This window comes from Erithacus rubecula, assembly GCF_903797595.1.
Source record: "Erithacus rubecula genome assembly, chromosome: 33".
Lineage (NCBI taxonomy): Eukaryota > Metazoa > Chordata > Aves > Passeriformes > Muscicapidae > Erithacus > Erithacus rubecula.
In genome coordinates, this window is record NC_136683.1 from 266557 (window position 1) to 282060 (window position 15504).

At 50.6% G+C, this 15504-nt stretch overlaps 1 long non-coding RNA gene across 1 annotated transcript; it reads left to right on the forward strand.

The window, feature by feature from the left end:
• The first annotated feature begins 860 nt into the window (after positions 1–860).
• Positions 861–1862, forward strand: LOC306813821. The gene is made up of 3 exons (XR_013777044.1): positions 861–948; positions 1185–1205; positions 1821–1862. It is a non-coding gene; the product is annotated as an uncharacterized lncRNA (long non-coding RNA).
• The last annotated feature ends 13642 nt before the right edge of the window (positions 1863–15504 follow it).

The window sequence follows — 15504 nt, forward strand, 5'->3', positions numbered from 1 at the left end:
TGTCACTCGCTGCTGGGGCCGCCTGTCCCCTGGCTGGTGGCTCTTTGGAAAAAGGGGAAGGAAGAGAGCTCAGGTCTTATCTCAGTGTGGTGGTGGCCCTTGGTGGGGGCAGATGGCCACAAGCTGGGGACAGTGAAGGGACAGGCTGGGGGACAAGGCTGTGTGGGACAAGGTGGGACATGGCATTCCCAGGAGTGGGGGGCTCACAGAGTGTGGGGAGCCAGGGATGAGTGTCGAGGGGAATGGGGGGTCCTGGGAGAATCAAAGTCTGGGGGAAGGAGCATTGTAGAGGGTGGAATTTTGTAGAGAGGTTTCCTTGGGAATGGGGTCCTGGCCTATGGAGACCCTGGGGAATGGCCATTTTGGGATGGTTTCCCAGAGAGAGGGGACATAAGGAATGGGGTCCCCTGATTGGAGTCCCAGGAGAATGGGAGTGCCAGGGGTGGGCAGTGGCTGAGTAGGCCTGTGGGTCACAGCTCCTTCCTTGGGTGCCTCAGATTTTGGGATGAACCAGCAGAGCCCATCCACTGTAGTGATGGCCTGGGTCACTCCAGACAGGTTCTGAGGGGCTCTGGGTCTGTGTCCCCCATAGTTAGGAGACTCTGGGGATCCCCTGAGTCCCCCCAGCCCTGGTGACTCCCTCTCCTCAGGACCCCCCATTCCCCTGGACGCCACCCCTGACTCTCCACACTCTCTGAGCCACCCACTCCTGGGAACTCCATGTCCCACCTTGTCCCACCCAGCCTTGTCCCACACAGTCCCCAGCTTGTGGCCACCCTGCCCCCACCAAGGGCCACCACCACACTGCGATAAGACCTGAGCTCGCTTCCTTCCTCTTTATCCCAAAAGCCGCCAGCCAGGGGACAGGTGGCCCCAGCAGCGAGTGACAGTCAGTGCCCATGGCCAGGGACACTGGGATGTCTGGGAAGGTGGCACTGCTCATGTGAGGTGAGGGATTAGGGGACAGGAATGGGACTGGGACAGGGGGACAGGAATGTGGGGAGAGGTATTTTCAGGCAGTAATGTGGGATTTGACCCCTTGTGTCTGGGGCAGCTGTGGGCAGGGGCAAGAGAACAGGGGACGGGGGCAAGGGGACGAGTACCATGGGGATGCGGTTGTGGGGCTGGCGGGGGTGACCTGTCGTGGGTGACCCCAACCCAGCTCTGTCCCTTCTCCCTTCGAGCCCAGACCCTCGGCCTCGCTGGTGAGCCCTCGGGGAATGTCATGTCCCAGCCCCGTGATGGCCCTGGCTGGCTGATATCCTGTGGGTGTTATTTTTTGGTTGGATGGTCGCTGGGCAGACTCAGGAGCTCTCTGTTTTTTGTTCTTCAGGTTTGTAGTTTATTATAAGGGCGTGGGTGTAAGAGAGAGTATAGAGCATGGAGAGTAAGAGAATAAGAGAAGAGAGCAAGAGAAAGGGGTAAGAGAGCGATTTCCCGTTTACAATACCATAAGTATTCTTCTATGATGAATATTCTAATTTCCATTAACCAATCTAATACAATATACTAATTTCCTAATATTTGTATGCAACCTATATGAATCACTAACTTGCCATGTTTTGTGGCTTTCTTATCTGTAACCGTTATCTTCAGACCTTTCCTGCCTTGGGACAGGATGGCTGTTGATTCTTTGGTATTTGTGGCATTTGGCATCATATAAACAAAGGAAAAGGCCCTTAAACCTTCACATAGCTGTTTTTAGCATCTAAATCGAGGAATGCTAACACCTCTATTTTATCTATTGTTTCAGAACGATTTGCTAGGCACTCATAAGATTTTTCTATTTCCTTCACAACAGTGTCCCCTGTCATCCACAGGTGCTCAGAGCACCCAACTCCTGGTGGAGCCCCCCTGGACGCTGGCAGTGCTGTGGAACTGGGTGACACTGACCTGCCAGGGCTCGGGGACCGCCGGTGCCACCACCTGGTACAAGGACGGCAGCTCTGGGGGCAGAAGGGAGCTGACAGCTTCACTGTCACTGAAAGTAGCATCTACCGATGTTACAGACCCGGCAGTGGGTTCAGCCCCACAGTGAGGGTGTCAAATGGTGAGGGGTGTTTGGGTCTTCCCACCCTGGAACCCATGGGGAGCCTGAGGGCTCAGGGTGGGTCACTCCCAGTGCGACCAGAGCCTGTCCCTTCTCTGGGCACATCCCAGGGCATCCCCCTACAGGGGCACTCCCGTGATGGAACTGGGGACCCCGGATGTGACCCAGTGGGGTGTCCTGGTGACATCGGCTGTGACAGGTCCCCTCTCTCCCAAAGACTTGCTGGTGCTTCAGGTGCCGGTGCGGGCGCTGCTGGAGGGGAACACGGTGACACTGTGCTGCCGGCGCTTGGGGGACTTGCCGGTCAACTCGGTGTCCTTCAACAGCAATGGGAAGAAACTCACGACTCTCCACAATGACACCGAGCTGACCCTTCCCCCCCTTGAGCTGCAGCACAGTGGCCACTACCACTGCTGCGACTGGGTAAGAATCACACTGCAGTTGCGTTCGGTGCTGGTGTCAGTGACAGTGCAGGGTGAGCACTAAATAGCCACCACCCTGTCACCCCCACAGCCCCTCCCCAGGGACTCAGGGCCACAAATCCCCCTCTCCCCCATCTCCTTCCCAGAGGAGGGGGTGGTGCTGGACCACCACTTGGGCACCGAGCAGGCAGGGGGTGAGTAGAGGGGGGGACAGGGACATGTCATCCATGGGTGTTACCCCCACCCAAGTCCTCACCTGCAGAGTCTCTAACAGAACACTCCTGCCACATCCCCCAGGTTACCACGAGGAACTGCCAGGACCCCACGGGTGACAGCAGGACCCCAGTGACAGCTACGAGAACATGCTGTGACACTGGGGCTTTGGGGACACTGAGGGCACTGGGGGACACTGGAGGTCTCTGCCCAAGGGCATCCCCCATGCGTTCCACCCTCCCTCAGCTCCCGTGGTTGCCCACCCTACCCGGGAGAAGGCCATGAGTGTGGAGCTGCCCAGAGCTCCCCGTTCCAGTGCTCCCAGTGCTCCCAGTAACCCCAAAGGCTCCCCATTCTCTCCCCAAGTGCCAGGGGGTACAAGACTCTTGTCCTACTCCTTGGACACAAAACGCAGCTTTTGCATTAAGCCAGGACAAATGGCTTTGTGTTTCTCAGCTCCGCCTGCTCAGCTCAGAATGGAGGACGGTCCTGGTCAGGTTGTTGAGCAAACCACAGCCAGGCCTTTTTCCCCACAGAAAGAATTCTCACCTTTGCAGCAGCTCAAAAGCTGTGAGAATCAAAGCCAAGGTGGTGGGGGGAGCCTCAGGTCCTGGCTGCCACCTGTGGCTGGCCAGAGCAGGGCTGGCCAATGCCCATCCCTGGGCACTGGGGCTGGGCCATGGTGAGAAGCTCCACAAGAACTTCCCTGCAGACAAAAAAACTCCTTGTGGGCAGAGCTTGGGCATCTGAGATCTAAAAAGTTTCCAGTGCTGCCACAGTTGCCCGAAGTCCCCGGGAGAGGGAGCAGAGCCGTGTGTGTGAGCACAGGGATTGTTCAGCAGCATGGGTGAATTTCAGGAACATTGACCCTAATTACAACCGCTCATTAAGGGTCTGCTGCTCTCTCTCCTCCTCCCCCTGTGGTTGCTGTGTCAGGACCAGCAGTGGCCCAGGAAGACCAGCAGCTCTAAACGTGCTGTGGAGCTCCTTAGGAGCCCTGGCAGTGTCAGCAAGGAGCACCCGCTTTCCTCAACATGCCAGGGAATTCACCTTTCCCAGAGCTGCTGTGCCAGGGCTGAAGGAGGAAAAAGCAGGGAGAGGCTGAGGGTTTTCAGGAATTGTGGTGGAAAGGCACGAGAGGTGCTGCTGTGGGCCTGAGACCTGCCTGGGGTTGGGTGCTGCCTTCCTTGCTGTCCTGGTTTGAAAGGACAGGTGTCTGCCAGTAGGGGCAGAATTTTCCCTTTTTGGAATAGAGACTTTGGTTCCACTCCCCTCCCCCAAGTATTACGATTGTTTGAATCAAGGATTCTGAGGCGGAGATAAGGGGGGGTGGGAATAACAGCTCTTTTACTAATATATCTAACTATACCAACAGAAAACCAGAACAGTTAAAATTGCTAACAGAATGAAATAGGTAACTCGGTGTCAGCCCCTTTAGATGCAAGCACGCTGTCTCTGTACTTAGTCCAGAGCCCGGATTTGCCAGAGGGCAGACGGGAACGAAAACAGGAGGGAGGGGGGAGGGGCAGCAGCGGCCACGCCGGTCTCAGGCGGGAACGGGTTCACCATCACCAAGGGCGGCAGCTCCTCGCTCACCGTGTGTGTCCGGAGGATCAGCTGTGTCCGCAGAGGCAGGAGGCTGGAAACGGGGCAGATGCAGGGCAGGTGATCGCAGAGGGTCTGGCTCCGCTGTGCTCGGCCGCGTGGCTGAACGATCCCAGGCGTCCTCCTCCGGGCTTGCTGGAAACGCGAGTGCTCTCCCGGAAGCCTCAGAGGCCCCTCCGGGGGCCGTCCCCACCCACCCCCTTTGTCTGGACCCATCAGGGACCCTGGGTGTAACCCGGCCAGCTCCATTGGCATGATAATGGGAAAAATTCTTACAATTGACACAGTAACAGAAAAACACTCAACCCTGAACACTTGCGTTCTGGGCGCACAGTAATTGGTTTAATTTAGAAAATGTGATTGATCGGACACATTCTTTGCAACATGAAACAAAATTCAAACTGATCAAGAAAAATAAAACCACACTTTGCTCACTTCTAGGTGCTTGTTTTTCAGCTGCTGTAGAATCTCGTTTTAAACGAGTGAGGGAGGAAAGTGTAGTGATAGACTCTTTGCAAAACTTGGTGGAAGCTTTGCAAAAACTTTTACAGGAGGAAAGAGATCGAGTAAAAACTCTGCAAAACCAACTAGAACAGAAAACAAATCAGGTAAAAACTCTGGAAAACGAACTAGAACAGAAGACAAATCAGATAGAAACTCTGGAAAACCAACTAGAGCAGGAAAGAAAACACAACTATTTGCTACAACTATCATATGCCTCACAACATATAAATACACCTAATGAAACAGAAGAAAAGGAAACATATCACATAAAGAAGATATACCCACAGAGAGAAATAGTACATGTACAAAATAGTGGGGAAAATTGCTGCTCTAAAATGAGACCTTTCGTTAAAACAGAATATAGATACCTAAATGACAAGGATTTTGACCCCCATATAACATCCAAAGAAATATCATACACTGCTACTAAATTAGCCAAATTAAAGAAAGAATACTCACATCTCCCAAAAGAATCTGAGACTGAGTATGTCTTTGGAGTTTCACTCACTGGAGGAGATCAAATTAAATTAAGTGAACAAGAAGCCAGTGGGTACTGGGGGCCTGGAGTTTTCTTAACAACTGGAAACTCTCGTGTTCCACGGTCTCTAACACAGCATGCAGCCTACTGGGCTGGGGTACTTAGTCCCCTAGAAAGAGGTGATCCTCTAGCCATAACTGGCACCCCAGACCAACTTCTAGAAAACATTCAAAAAGCGACCTGCTTGCAAATTATACATGAAATGAAATCCACTGCTGGCTATAAATCACCCATGCAATTACCTGTAAATATAAAACAATACCTTCTTATCTCTAGTGCCAAAGTGGAGATCAAACCGGTTATACAGGACTTGCAAAACTCCCCTGTATGACCAATCCAAAAACCCAAACCTGACACTGTAGCTGGGTACCAATACATACATGATGTATTGATAGGAGGAGAAGAAAAAGAAGAAGTGAGAGATGTGCAACAGAAAATAATTTCACACCTAGAAAGCCCTAACTTGCAAACTGCCTCAGAGAAACAATTATTTTCAAAAACCGTTTTCAATCAGAAGCTTAACATTACTAAAACTGATCATACCAATCATAACAAGCAAAAAACAAGTCTAATCAGTTTGCTGTTAAAGGCGTGACTTTCACTGCTCATGTAATTTGTCTGGTGTCAATAACTTTAGGGGTATCTTTGGCAGATGGAGTAGTGATCAAATCATGTGCTTCCATTGTTGATGCCAATTGTGTCAGCTGTTTTACCATTCTCCAGTTCAGGATGCATAGAATTACTGACAAAACAAAACTGATCAAAACCAAAATCAAAAGCACAGCAATGGGATGACACAATTTGTTTAGGACGCCGGTAGCAGTAGGTGACCACCCAAAAAGTGTATCCCACCACCTGAGTTCCCCTTTTACCCTTTCTAAAACCTGATGTATTTCTCTCACATCATGATGAACTGTCACCAGGGTCTTCTGCCAATTTTTCTTGATTTTTTCCAAGATTCCAAATAAGTCCTGGTGAAGCAACAATTGTTTAATCAAAGTGAGGTTCGTCCCAATGGGAGCAAGCACTAACTGATGAATCAGTGTAAAATTGGATTGCAAAAGGTGATGAGACATAGCCAGAGCTGTATAAGATAAGTCACAGCCCATGATTGTGGTAAAATTACAAACAAAAATTTAAATTATTTTTTAGACCCACTGATATATTTTCTACAAACCCTAAGTGGCAAGTAGTTCTTACACACAAACATCCATTTCCTATGTATACCAGCACTGTTGCAGGAGTCTTATCAAGGTGTATTTTAAAATGACAGATATTTTGCTCTGTGTCTAAACAGATGTCTTGGGCCACAATGGCATTGCTTTCACAAATGAAACCCTGTTGCTCCCGAACAACACAAGATTCCAAATTAACAGTCTGCCATTTCTCACCAATTTGACGGGCCCATTCTCTATGCTCAAAAGGATAGAGAATAGTTCCATCGTGATTCAATCCTAAAGCAATGATGGTGTATATCAAATGCACTGAAGCGTTGCGTATTGTCAACACAAAAGCTGTGGCTGTGTTTGTACTGGGGTTGTAGGTAAAATTTAACAAATTCCACCAGGACTGAAACTTCCTTTCAAAATCATTAGCATTTTCCCAAATTATTGTCCGAATTTCAGTAGGGAAGATGCCTTCTTCCCCTTCCCTTATAATTGAGGCAACAACTGTTTGCATCCAAAGCTGTGCCTGGATAGAGCTGAGGGCTAAGGAGATGTTGTTTTGAGCAGTACCAAGAGCATTAATTATCAATTTGTGATCATTTACATTTTCCTTTTCCCAATTTGGTAAAATGTTTGATAATAACCACTGTTGCGTCCCCAGGGCTGTTAATGAGGACTGCAGAGGTTGTTTCAATTTGGTCAGGTCTCTGGTGGTGGCAACCAATTTGTTCATTAATACCTCTTAATCAATGCTATTTAAAATTCCCAATCCTGTCCCCACAACACCGGTTATGTCTCTTGCCATGCGTTTTTTTGGAAGGAGTCCGCTTCCACAGCCAGGTGGTCCACCCATGAAATGAAGTTTGTAAAAAAGGTGAACATTTTGGCTGAATTTCTGAAACATTGTTCTGCATCAATAGTTTAACTTGTTTAAGGGACCATGCCAGGTTAAACAATATTTGTTGTTGTCCAGTTTTCTTAATTACATAGGGTCCAATTTAAAAAATTTTCAGGCTCAGTATAACCGGTGGTTTGGTACTAGGTGTTACATTAATATTGAGTTCCCCTTTATATTTTGTACTGTTTTTCCTACACATAGTTTTGGGGAAAATTGTACAACAGTTCAATTTTGATTTTGAATTTTCACAAAATAAAATACATCTGTAAGGTCCTGTGCTGTAACTGTATACAAGTTTAATGAGGGATTCAGCAATTAATCTTCACGTTCCATGGTATTATTCTGTGAAAAGTAAACACAACAGAATCTGCCACAAAGAGGCAGGAGGTTAAAATGATGGAACTATGCAGGCAGAAATTCTGTTAACTTCCCAATCATTTTGCTGCCAAGAAGGAAGCCACTCTGTACCTCCTTTAAACACAGCATAAGAGTCAGTGTAGTTGCAAACAAAAGAGGTACTCTGCACTTCAAGCTGGAAAACACCCCAAATAACCATCAGGGCCCCAACCCAAGAGTCACCCCGTCCCCCAACAATAATTTGCTCAGCAGAAGCATCAGTGAACAAAGAATTAGTGAACAGAGATTGTTTGGGGGAGAAAGCAGATGCTACTTTGATTATTGAGGCAGGTTTGTCATTGCTGTTGCCCAAGTTCTCAGTTTCTGTTATTGCCAGATTTTTTACAGTTCCTTCTATTACTGAGGATTTCTGGGCCACCCCATCAGGGGGGACAGTCCAAGTAGTGGCTGTCTTCACAAACCTCACTTCCTGAGAAGGTTTTTGAATTTTCTCTGAGGCAATTTGCAAGTTAGGGTTTTCTAGGTGTGAAATTATTTTCTGTTGCACATCCCTCACTTCTTTTTCTTCTCCTCCTATCAATACATCATGTATGTATTGGTACCCAGCTACAGTGTGAGGTTTGGGTTTTTGGATTGGTCATACAGGGGAGTTTTGCAAGTCCTGTATAACTGGTTTGAGCCCTTTTTTGGCATCAGAAAAAAGAGGGTACTGTTTTACATTTACAGGTAATTGCATAGATGATTTATGACCAGCAGTGAATTGTATTTCATGTATAATTTGCAAGCAGGTAGCTTTGTGAATGTTTTTTGGAGGTGGTTTGGGGTGCTAGTTATGGCTAGAGGATCACCTCTTTCTAGGGGACTAAGTCCCCCAGCCCAGTAGGCTGCACGCTGTGTCAGAGACCATGGAACACGAGAGTTTCCAGTTGTTAAGAAAACTCCAGGCCCCCAGTACCCACTGGCTTCTTGTTCACTTAATTTAATTTGATCTCCTCCAGTGAGTGAAACTCTAAAGACATACTCTGTCTCAGATTTTTGTGGGAGACGTGAGTATTCTTTCTTTAATTTGGTCAATTCAGTAGCAGTGTATGGGATTTCTTTGGAGGGTATGTGGGGTCAAAATCCTTGTCGTTTAGGTATCTATATTCCGTTTTAATGAGAGGTCTCATTTTAGAGCAGCAATTTTCCCCACTATTTTGTACATGTACTATTTCTCTCTGTGGGTATATCTGCTTTATGTGATATGTTTCCTTTTCTTCTGTTTCATTAAGTGTATTTACATGTTGTGAGACCTGTGATAGTTGTAGCAAATAGTTGTGTTTTCTTTCCTGCTCTAGTTGGTTTTCCAGAGTTTCTATCTGATTTGTTTTCTGTTCTTGTTGGTTTTCCAGAGTTTCTAGTTGATTACTTTTATGCTCTAGTTGGTTTTGCAGAGTTTGTACCTGATTTCTTTCCTCCTGTAGTTGGTTTGTTTTCTCCTGTAATAGCTTTTGCAAAGCTTCCACCAAGTTTTGCAAGGAGTCTGTCAATGCACTTTCCTCCCTCACTCGTTTAAAACGAGATTCTACAGCAGCTGAAAGACAAGCACCTAGAACTGAGCAAAGTGTGGTTTTATTTTTCTTGATCAGTTTGAATTTTGTTTCATGTTGCAAAGAATGTATCCGATCAATCACATTTTCTAAATTAAACCAATTACTGTGTGCCCAGTCTTCCCCCCCTTGGGAGGGTCTGGCATTATACTTAGCTAGTAAAGCGTAAAATGCAGCTTTATAATTTTCAGACATTTTTATGAAGGGACTAAAATCACTCTCAGGGAGACACACTTAAAGTTACACAAAAAGCACAGCTGAAACTGTGAATCCCTTCTCTTCCCTGGAGCGGGTGAATAGACACACTACTTGGGAGGTACTAACTTAACTACAAAAAACACTTGTCTCTTCGCGATCCCGAGTAGTCAAATACAATAATTATGCAACAACTGTAACCTCTGAGTTACGATTATGTGCGAGGGGGAAAAACCACTTCAGGAAGGTAAACGCTTGTCACCCAGACTTCTGCTGGGGACAACCCCCTGCCATCCTGGGTGGCTGAGGAGACCAAACCGCTTGGGAGGTTCTCTTTAGTTACACAATGTGTGTCTCCTCGACTACACCAAGCAGCAAACGACGTGTGAGGGGAAAAAACCACTTCAGGAAGGTAAACACTTGTCACCCAGACTTCTGCTGGGGACAAATCCCTGTCATCCCTGAGTGGCTGAGGAGACCAAACCGCTTGGGAGGTTCTCTTTAGTTGCACAATGGTTGTTTCCTTGACTACACCAAGCAGCAAACAACAAAAAACACAAGTCCCATCTTTTGCTCAGCTGAGAACCTTGCAAAAAAAATTCTCTGGTAACTGAAATGGAGTTGATTATCCACCTGGGTCTGTGTGCAGATTGCGGGAAGAACCCAATACCACCTCCCTTGCTTTCTAACACTGTTCAGTCCTTACAGCACTGACAGGCTAGGTGCGGCTGAAATGGCACAGGTCTTCCCCTGGTACAAAGTGCACAGAAACCCCAACTCCCCCAGTATCGGGAATTCAATTGCCAACTATACCAAAAAAATGTCACGGTCCGCCCAATTCAAGAGCGAGTCGCGACTGGTTCTTTTGTGGATCTTAGGGCGCAAAAGACACAGCAGGGGACAAAACCAGTTTACTTCTACAGAAATGCACTTTATTTAGTGCCAACCAAAATGCGATAGTGGGACAGAGAGAGAGAGAGAGAGAGAGAGAGAAAGGGGGGTCGGAATTATAGCTACCAAGACGGGCAGACGAATCCTCGTGGAGTCAGCTGGTAAATGTCTGTTGCCGTCTGGGGAGATCTTGGGGGTCTCCTTTGCGAAAGTCACTTTTATAGTCCTTTCCCAAAGCGAGTGGCTTCTGGCCAAAAGGAGGGAAGATTTATGGACTATTGTATGTGGAGATCGTTACGCTGGGGAACAGGTAGAAACAGAATGCTTCAAGGCACATCAGACCATCTTTGTCGTCATGAATACATGCGGGGCACCCCATACTGACCAGTCCATTGTTCTTCCATCTGTGGGAGCTTGTTGAGTAAACGCCCCGTGACTAGTTGTCATGAGAAACCAGTCCTGGTAGGCATCACCTGCGGAACAGTCACTTGGCGTTCCTCCCATCCCTGGCCAGCTCAGGGCTCAGGCGAGGGTCATTGGGCAGAAACAGACGAGAGGCTTGGATGGACTCTCACATAGGGCAGCACCCATAGCCTGTGACTTAAGCACTCAGAGTCTTTCCCAGGGTACTAAAGGGTTTGTGGGGGTGTTGGAAGGCCTTACAGGGATTTTGTGGGTTCTTACAGTGCTCCTGGGTAGAATGTGGAGGTTGAGCCATTCTACCAGGTTTGACATTCTGGGGGCACAGAGCACTGGGGTGTTTCAGGGGTTCTGGGTGGCACCAGGGATACTCAAGGGTCCTGGGGGAAATCAAGGGTGCAGTGGGGTTTCAGGATTCCTGAGAGGGGTCAGGACCCTGGGGACCCCACAGTTACCGCTCCCCTCTTTCTTTTGTACCCGACAGGAAGCAGCGGGAGAGGTGAGTGAGGGGCTCAAACAAGATACTCACCTTTGGTCCCAACCCCCAAATCTCCCATTCCCTCCCACACATCCCCTTTATTTCCTCAGGGCCCCCCCAGAGCCCCCGGGCCCCCAGAGGAGGGGGAGGTGCTGTACACCCATGTCAAGAACACCAAGCAGACGGGAGGTGAGTCTGGGCTGGGACACATGCAGAGGGACAAGTCACCCATGAGTGTCCCCCTGCCCAGATGCCACAGCCAGTGTCTCTCACAGTGTCCCCCCGTGCCCCCACACTCCAGGATCCCCAGGTGACCTACGCAGAGCTGCCAGTAACCCATGGGCGACCACGCGAATGTAGGGACATCTACAGAAATGTGCTGTGACACTCGGGGCATGGCTGGCAATGGGGGAACTAGAGATCCCTGCCCCATGTGTTCCCTCTCCCTCGGTTCCCATGGCTCTGAGTCTAATGAGAAGTGGCTTTGGGGTGTCAGGATATTGGGATTCCAGCCATGGGGGTGCTCACCAGTGCTGACAGTGACGATCTGTAATCCACGAAGCTCTCGCAGTGGTAGCGGCCACTGTGGTGCAGCCAGAGGGGGAACAGGAGCAGCTTGGTGCCCCCGAGGGACTGCCCCAGATCCTTCTGGTCCTTGTAAAATTGCACCCCACTGAAGGGCTTTTCCTTCCATCCCCAGCAGCTCAGTGTCACCGTGTCTCCCTCCAGCAGTGGCACCGGAAGCACCAGCCGCTCTGTGGGACAGGAGGGTCCCATCACACTGAGGACAGGTCCAAAGTGGGTGCACTTTTCATAGTCCTTTTCCAAAGTGAGTGGTCTCTGGCCAAATGGTGGGAAGATTTATGGACTGTTGTATGTGGAGATCGTAGCCCCATGACGCAGGGGCAGGGACAGCGTGTGATAACCAGCACCCTGCAGCACCATGACAAGCACCAGGCACAGCTACAAACAGCCCTTGGCCCGCAAGCATCCTCCTCGGCCAGGCTGGAGCTCCAGGTCAGGGCAAGTGGTGCAATCTCAGGTCACAGGCTCTGATGATGGTCAAGAGGCAGATCAGAGAAATCTTCGGACTGACTCTTACATGGGGCTCCCACAGGAGTTGGGTGGCACCTGTGAGTGACAGGGGACACCAGCCTGCCAGGGCCTGGGGACAGCAGGGCGGGGACTTGGCATTCCCCAAGTACTCACCAACAAGGCCGAGGGTCTGGGCTGGAAGGGAGAAGGGACAGGGCTGGGTGGGGGTGGCACCATGGGGACCACGATAACCGGGGGGGGGGATTGTGAGGCTGCCCCCGAGCTGGCACAGGTCACCCCCGCCAGCCCCCTGGCCACATCCCCATGGTGATTGTTCCCTTGTCCCTGTCCCCACATCCCTGTCCCATTCCTGTATCTCTGTCTCTGTCTCCAGGACCACGCCCCAACAGCAGTGACACTGAAGGGTCATTGGCTCAGTCCCCCACCGGCTCTGCTGCCCTTGGTATCCTCAGGGAACCCCACAGCCCCCCTGTGACCCCTCCCCACCACTCTCTGCCTCACCAGGGCCCATCCCCAGGCAGCCAGTGCCCGGGGCACTCAGCCCACAAAAGCAGTGCCACCTTTCTGGCCATCCCGGTGTCCCTGGACATGGGCACTGGCTGTCACTCGCTGCTGGGGCCACCTGTCCCCTGGCTGGTGGCTCTTGGGAAAAAGGGGAAGGAACAGAGATCAGGCCTTATCTCAGTGTGGTGGTGGCCCTTGGTGGGGGCAGAGAGGCCATATGCTGAGGACAGGGAGGGGACAGGCTGTCAGCAAGGCTGAGTGGCACAAGGTAGAACATTGAGTTGCCAGGAATGCAAAGCTCAGAGAGTGTGGGGAGCCAGGGAGGAGTATCCAGGGAAATGGGGGGTCCTGGGATAATCAAGGTCCTGTGGGAAGGGGCATTGTAGGGGGTATAATTTTGGTGGTAGAGTTCCTTGGAAACGGGGCTCCTGGCCCACGGAGATGCTGGGGAATGGCCATTCTGGGATGGGTTCCCAGAGAAGGGGGACATTAGAAATGGGGGTCCCTTGATTGGAGTCCCAAGGGAATGGGGGTGTCAGAGGTGGGCAGTGACTGGGCAGGTCTCCCCTCAATCTCAGCTGCCTCAGCACCCCCAGCTCCCTGCAGCCCCCAGCCCCCATCCTGTACTGCTTCTACCGGGACGGGAAGTTGGTGGGGGGCCCGCAGGGGTCCCTGCAGCTCCTGGTGCCCGCCGTTGGGGTCTCCCACTTGGGGAATTACAGCTGTGAGGTGCGCTCCAAGGGAGGGCTGTGCGGAAGAGCAGCGCCCGGCTCAGCGTCACGGAGCGCAGTGAGTGCGGGGATGGGCACGGGGAGCCCCCACAGCCCCCACAGCTCTCCCATCCCTGCTCAACCCTCTGTGTGCTCTCCTGCCTTCCCAGCTCTCTCCCTGGGTTCCCCCATCACCCTCGCTGGTGCTTGCATCCCTCCCAGGCCCCCTCAACCCTCCCTGGATGTACCTCGCCCTTTCTGAGGTCTCTCCATTTTCTACAGTGTCACTGCCTTCTGGGGTCTCTTTTTGCCTTAGCTCCCCACGGTGGGACTTGGTGGTGGTTTAAAGTCCATGTTCTTCCCAGTCCCAGCACCAAAGAAAATACAGGAGGCTGTTCTCTGAGGTTTTCAAGGCTGTTTATTGTTTCTTATCTAAGGAATTCTTTCTCTAGCTAATAGAATTCTGTTCAGCACATCAATCCAGGGCACAGTCTGACTGCCAGAGGAACAGTCTTATCTTTTATACTATAAATTACGTACCTATTGCTTACAATATCTTCCCAATATATGACAATTTTATTACACTCTCCAATTCTGTCCCAGTCCAATCCAAGAATGCCAGCTTGGCGTTCAACATGGATGGCTTAAAGAAGAAAAGGGAAAAGACATGCCATGATCAAAATCCTCCATCTTAGCTACGAACCCCCCTAATATAAACATTTCTAGTAATTCACTTTTCTACCTTCTAACAGTCTAATTTATACTCTACTTATTTTTTGTCTCTTGTAATTCTTTCTGCAATGTTGTTATTTTTTTTCCAGGGATTTAAATCCAGTCCCCAGGACCCCTGGGCACCTTGCCAGGGCCTCTGAGACCCCTGGCACGGGGGTAAAAAAGCATCCAGGGAAGCCAGGGAAACACCCTGGACTCCCACACTACAGGTCCCACCATCCTCGTCTGGTTCCCCAAAAATCTTCTCTGTGGATCCCTTCAACCCTTTCTATCTGTCCCCTTGCAGAATCTCCCACCCTTCCCTGGGGTCCCTTGCACCCCTTCCAAGCTTTCTCCCTGTCTCTGGGCCCCATTCTTCCTCACTGGGATCCCCCCACTCTTCTCTGATCCTGCCCATCCTTGAGTCTCTCACTGTTCACAGGTGTCCCCCTCTCCTGCCATATCATCAGTCCCTCCTGTGTCGCCCCCGCAGGGGTCCCCCGGTCTGGGGAGTCCCTGTTGGTTCAGCATCCCAGCAGACAAGTGGCACTGGGGGACCTCCTGCCACTGAGCTGCATGGTGGCCAAGGGTACAGGTCCCCTGCCTTTCTCCTGGCACTAGGAGGGGCTCAGGGGTCCTGCTGGGCACCAGCCCCTGCCTGTACCTTCGGCACATTGGGGAAAATGACAGCGGCCACTGCCAGTGCTGGGTCACCAATGGGGACAGGGCGGCTGAGAGCTCCACATTGAACATCACAGTAATGGATCAGCAGGACCGTTAGGCTGGGGTTGACCCCAATCACATCATCCCCAAATCCACACATTCCCATTCAACGTCACCCCCCTACACCATCTCCAGCCCAGTTCACAGCCCCCATCATTGGGTGTCACAGATCAGGGCAAATGGGCTGTCTGGCTCCAGTTATCCCCTCCCAGGACATCCAAGCCGTGCATCCCTAACCCAGCTGTCACATCCCTCATGGCACATCAGGTTACATTCACCCTACTTAGCGTGACCCTCCCAGGGCACTGACATCTTTGGCATTGGGCTGATGCCCCCACTGATGTCCCTTATGGCATCCATCACATCCCACCCACACCATTCTTGTCCCCCACTCGGTGACAGCCATCCCTACCCTTGGGCACAGCATCCCTCATCCCACCCTCACCTCACCCTCATCCTATCCTCATCCCCCAC